General features: G+C 38.1%; 1 long non-coding RNA gene across 1 annotated transcript; it reads left to right on the top strand.

The window, feature by feature from the left end:
- Positions 1-1,004: 1,004 nt before the first annotated feature.
- On the top strand, positions 1,005-4,084 carry LOC131701969 (uncharacterized). The gene is made up of 2 exons (XR_009309203.1): positions 1,005-1,321; positions 3,602-4,084. It is a non-coding gene; the product is annotated as an uncharacterized LOC131701969 (long non-coding RNA).
- Positions 4,085-6,324: the final 2,240 nt, after the last annotated feature.

Raw genomic sequence — 6,324 nt, 5'->3', positions numbered from 1 at the left:
AACTCCTTCTATTCTGTATAAGGTTATGTATAAGGTATTCCTTTTGAATGGAAGGCCTATGCAGCCAGAGTATATGGTCCTTCGATAAACCAACTTAATTTCTCATGGGGTTCCCCACTGATGATGTAGAATAAACTGATGCTTGGGAAAACTCTGACATGAAAAATAGTGAGTTCTGGCCCACCCAGATTTTTTGGATGGAAGGGATACCTAATAAAATAGCCATCTGTGATCAAATTGAAATGCATGAACAAAATAGTTATCAGTCCAGAACCATTACTCCATGTGGGAAACACTCTCTGAAAAGGATGACATACTTACATACGCCTAGACTAATGTGTGGATGTCAAAAGTGTAGAACTGGGCTATCACAAGCAGAACGAAAATTATGCCCTGCATATTCCCATATGGTAAAGCATTGTAGAATAATGTTTGAATGTAGTGAATGTAGGGATGTAATGAAACCCATCCAGTGAAATGGGCTCATCTGTGAAAACTGAAATGTAAAGATGCGAAACACACTACAAAGGTTCAGATATCCTGTAGATACCAGGTAACTGATTTAGTGAAACACACTTGTGATGCTCAGTGCTGGATCCCAGACCCAGTGGTTGCTTTTAAGGAAAGGATTTTAAGAACAGGATTTCTGGGAAGAGAACTGGGTACTGTGGTCAAGAGACCATTGGAAGAAGGGTAACTGTTAATGGCAAGAATATTACTGTAAAAACTCTGTATTAATTTAGATTTTGCTGAAACAGCTACAAGCAGAAATAGTATTGCAAAGAGCTATGTGTTAGCTTAGTGATGTGTTTAGTGAACCAGAAAACACTGACATGATTCAATAACCTTATCATGTCCCTTGGAATGCTCATGTAGCCACATTCCTTACCAGTTGCAACATAGGACAAGGGACCTCACTTTTATATTCTTATCTTGTGGGAGTACTAGGCTTCTCATGTTTCAAGAAAATAGGTTTTAACAACCAAGACAGAACTTGCTGAAAAAACAGGTGCTTTAATTTAAAGACAGACAGGCTTCTTTATTCTTATCTTAGGGGAGTGACAGGATACCGGAGAATATGTTTTAAGAAAAGCCTCATATATCATTGTCTTAGAAAAGCTGGATGTAGCGGTAACAAAAAGTATATTTTAGAAACTACAGTTTAGTCATCAGACCAGTTTGGTAACACAGACTGACCGGTCCATCTTTTGAAGGCCTCTTTGCAAAGCTGACTGCTGGTGTTGTACTCAGAGCCTCGAGTTCGGACAACCATCCTTTCTTTGTTCTGTTTTATATTTTAAGAAATACTTTTCTGCGGAGGGTAAGCATAATCTTGAATTTATAACTAATCTATATTGAAGCATGATGTTATTAGGATAAGATAATTATTAGCTTTAGATATGTTGTTATATTGTATGCATTAGTGTATTGGGTGCCTTAGACTGCCTGAGGTGTGTGATTATTATTATTATTATTATTATTATTATTATTATTATTATTATTATTATTATTATTATTATTTATTTCTTAGCAGACACCCTTACCCAGGGCGACTTACAGCTGTATACAAAAAATACATATCAATAATTACAGTACAATTAAGAGCAAGATACAAAATAAAATGACTTCTGTTCTAATAAGAGCAAATACAAAACACAGTACGATTTGATATCGGGGCAATTCAAGATAGATAACAGTGTTGATAGTTACATCAGGGTTAGATACGAGTGCAAGTGAAATACAAAATACTACAGATTGTGTGCAGGATTAAATACAGTAAAATAGGGAGCAGATAAGTGCAAGTTAAAGTGCATTAAAGGCAGAGTGCTATATTGTCCAGAAGGGAAGAGTTTTACAGGTCTGAAGAGGTGTGTTTTGATGAGGTGCCGGAAGGTGGTCAGGGACTGGGCAGTCCTGACATCCATAGGAAGGTCATTCCACCACTGCGTGGTGAGAGTGGAGAAGGACCGGTTTTCGGAGGCAGGGGAGGGTAGTGGAGGTACCACCAATCTTAAAGTGCAGGCGGAGCAGAGAGGTCGGGTGGGAGTGTAGGGGAGATGAGGGTCTGGAGGTAGCTGGGTGTAGTCTGGTCAAGGTATCAGTAGGCGAGTACAAGAGTCTTGAACTGGATGCGAACGGTGATCGGGAGCCAGTGAAGTGAGCGGAGCAGTGGAGTAACAAGCGAGGCAGAGAGAACACCAGGCGAGCAGTGGAGTTCTGGATGTAACCATATTGCTTTATAGTATTAATGCTGTTAGTTTGCAAAGACACCACTGCCTGGACTGCCTATGAGCTAAGATTCGAAGTAGATCAGTGATCACCCGATCCATTTATGCGTTAATAAACCGAAGGAGTAAATATATACTCTGATTCGTTAAACTGTTAAATAACTGAGTCTGTGTTATTACTCTTTAACTGTTGTCCGGGTATGTGAAAATGTGTAAGCTAGTACACGAACAAAGTACTGTAGGAGTTTATTCAATCTTATTTGCCCTTCTGTTTGCCTCCCCTTATTCTTCTAGAGAATTAAAGAAGTGCACGAATGTGACAGTGCTATGTCTAAGCATCACCATACTAAACAGATATATGAATACATTAAAGTTTGATGCATACAGCCCTAAGTACTCAGAAACTATCTTTAATGACTGAGGAATGAAAGTTGGCACAAATGAAATATCCCTACAGCCATTCTGGAGAAAAGAATTGGCTTTACATTTGCAGCCCCACTTTCCTGAAAAAATTACAGAAAGTAATCATTGAGGACTGACCACACATCCCTGCAGGACAATTTAAACACATTGCTCTGCACCCTATTGGCAGTGTTACTGCAGTATGTGAGCGCTTCTGCAGTGGAGATGTAGAAATGTAATGTAGGCAGAAGTTGCCTTAATCACTAGCCAGGAAGAACATGTTCAGCTATTAATAAACACAAAGCCATTTAATACTGACATATTTTCACACAATTAAATCTGGTTTGCTTCAGCTGGGGAGGCTTATAAAGATACTACTGTTTATTATTAGACTTTCTATTTTGGGGAAATGGTCTGATACCAAGCTGAGAATATTGTCATTATAAAATTTCAGTTTATAAGCTTGTGACTACCCTTCCACATTCCTCCTTAGTAGGGAATTGCTTTGATCGTTTAAGAAAATGTATGTATTAGTTATATAATGGTATTACAGTGAATCTATATTAATCTCAACATGACTCATATTTAAATCGTCCAATTGTTTTCCTCTAAGATATCATTGCAAATTGTTGCAACGATGGTAACCACATGAAACAGAGCATTAGAGAATAACTGTTTATTTAGTTTTTGTTTCGGCTCTTTCCAATTTCACAAGCTTTTACGGGTAATGTCACATATATTAATGTTTTAATGCATGTGTAACAGGGGGAGACCTGTACTGACTCTTCTGATGTGTTCGAAGTGCTGCAGGAAGAGGGCAGCAGCCCGTCAATATTTGCCTGTCAGTCGTGGCAGTGACACGGAGAGGTGGGAGAGTGGGTGTGCAGGCTTTCCTTCTCTCTGAATGGCTGAAAAGCGGGTCTTGGGGAGGATTGCTGGCCTTATAAAATAACATTCTGCTGTTCCCTCAGGTCTACCCTTTTGAAAGAAAAGACGTGCGAACGCTGTGGTCCAGGTCCAAGACATGGCCGAGGAGGAAAACCCCAAAAGAAATGAAAGACGAAAGAAAGAAAACAGGGTTCGCGGGGAAAACCGTGGGCAGACCCCATCAGTATTTTTATTAACAGACTGAGGGAGCGGTGAGGGTAGGACGGAGACCCGGACCGTGCGGGTAGCGACGGTCAGGGTGAAGCTGCCGAGTGCAGCACATTTCATTTGTAGTTTTGATTTACTGTGTTTTATTTTCTTTTTTCTTTTCTCCTTTTGCTTAGTCTTTTGTTTGAGCACTTGCGAGTGCGCCTGTACAACAGAACGGTACCGTCTCTGGTATCTCTGTGACTCTGCATATCATTGCTGATAGGCAGACCACAGACAACAGCGCCCTCTGCAGGCCAAAAAGTGGAACGACCCCACCAATAATAAAACTGGGCACCTGTACGGTGTTTTCAAGTTCATCCGTGTCTCCTGTGTGTCAGTGAATTACCCACCACCCTTCTACAACATGATACATATTTAAATACTATTTTGTACACATACATTTAGTCCCTTCAGATCTGTAGACTTGTGTAACCTTTTTCAGTATTGGAAACATCAAAATAATAATAATAATAATAATAATAATAATAATAATAATAATAATAATAATAATAATAATAAACATCTCTGTTTAAATACAGTTATTAATGTTAAATGCGCTTCATCCTGCAGGATTCTTTGCGACATATATTGGCCATATTCCTCTGTTGTTGTTAACGTGGCTGTTATGTTCAGTTTTAAAACTAATGCAGTAGTACAGCACAGCTATTACGTTTTGGACTGTCTCAATAGCTACTGTAAATTGAGTCAGCTGGGTTTTGACGGCAGTCGCAAAAGAGACATGTGCGTCTGTTTCATTGTAACAATAAAGTTCCATTCCTGATCATCACTAAATTCTGTCTTGTGAAGACATAACATTGGCATTCAAGCAAAAGCATTGGGTGGAATTTCTTTACCAAGCAGGAGAAAACTGAATTTACAAACTCTGCCAAGGAAATATGTCATTCAAAGGAGGAAGCACACTTACTTAACGTGCGGCACATTATTTGATTTATATTTTATTTATTTGCTTAGTTATTTTTAAATAAAGGCTACTATTTTATCTTTTTGGTAATAAACGATATATTTTGTAGATAAAGCATTACATATTGGAAGCCACATGTTATTATTAATGGATCACAGATTTATCACTGACATAAACCAACAGGATGTTGTTATGTTGTTTTCTTTCTGATTTAGTTCCTGAGGAGAATAGTCACCGCAGTTATTATTATTGAGGTGTACTTGCCGCTCACTTGTTTTCTGTAAAACATTGATATCCTGTCAATTAAGAAAACGCTGAATGCAAAAGTTTGTTTTAACATTGTCTTTATTATGCCAACCAGAGACCCGTGCTTACAACTGTATTGTCATATTTTCTACATTTTCTTTAAATTCTCAAATTAATAAATCAAAATTCGGGTAGTAAAAAGAGAACCGGGTAGCGTCGGTTAATTTAAAACCCGACGGGTACCCGAAAACCTCTAACTTAAATCAATACCTTTTTGGTAATATTCCAAACATAGGGAATGCGTGTTTATTTGTGTTATTTTTGTATTGTTATTGTTTAATGTATTTCTGTTGTTATTATTTTAGTTGAATGTAGTTGGCAGAGATGATGTTTTCTTCTCGTCTCTTCCAAAATACCTCCCGTGATCGGCAGCTAATAATTCTAGCCCGTGCGGAATGTGGTCGAGGTATAAACGAGGTAATTGATAACCAGTTAATCCCTCGACCACTATCTAAACCAGCAGCTTTTGCTGACCGGGGTGGGTTGTTGGAGTAAAGGAAAAAGAGATGGAGATGGAGAGAAAGAGAAATATCTAAAAGAAAAATGCTACACGCGCTGGATTTTCACCAGCACCATACTTCTTCTATTTGTGTATATTTATTTTGGCCATGGTGCGGTTTTGTTTTGTTTCTGTTGAAATATTTTATCTGTTTGAAATAAAGAAAGAGCAGTCCTGCAGTCCTTGTGTTGCCTGTATTTCCTAGTCTGAAGTCACACACCCAGCCGTCCGTGACAATGTTCATTAAGGATTATTGGTGTGATTTATGTAATAGACCATATAATCAGCTTGCTTTGTATCTGGATCATTTTAGATGTGAAAGGCAATCACGCTTTAAACACACATTGCATTGTTTATGTATGGTGAATACAGTAAGAGATCACTTCTTCCTTCTCTTTAAAACTCCACATTGAATTTCAGACATATTCTGGGGTCAACAATCTGTCATATTGCTTTAGTTTCACCCTTACAAATATATATTGCAGTGCAAGATTACATTGATTTCAGGAATTGGCACAAACAGCACATTATACTCACAGGAACATATACAAAAAGTATTATGTTTAACTGTATAACTGTATAAACTCTTGAAAAGTCCACATTCTAGCTGTAGAATGCTAAGGTGTATCCACAGAACTGCCCTCCTTCAGAAGTGCAAAGGCATTCATCTTTCATTCAACTGTTTATAAGAAGGATCAGACTGAGATACAACGTTCCTCATGGGATTTGTTTTTGCTTCCGAGATTTTGTTTGGAACTTTCCTCTAAAAGAACGTATGGGAAATATACTGTCAATTGAATTTAACGGTGCATAAAATGAGGTAATTAATT

The sequence above is a fragment of the Acipenser ruthenus genome, chromosome 28 (genome assembly GCF_902713425.1).
Source record: "Acipenser ruthenus chromosome 28, fAciRut3.2 maternal haplotype, whole genome shotgun sequence".
NCBI lineage: Eukaryota > Metazoa > Chordata > Actinopteri > Acipenseriformes > Acipenseridae > Acipenser > Acipenser ruthenus.
The sequence above is the reverse complement of the archived record's forward strand: the minus strand, read 5'-3'. Positions and strand labels throughout refer to the sequence as shown.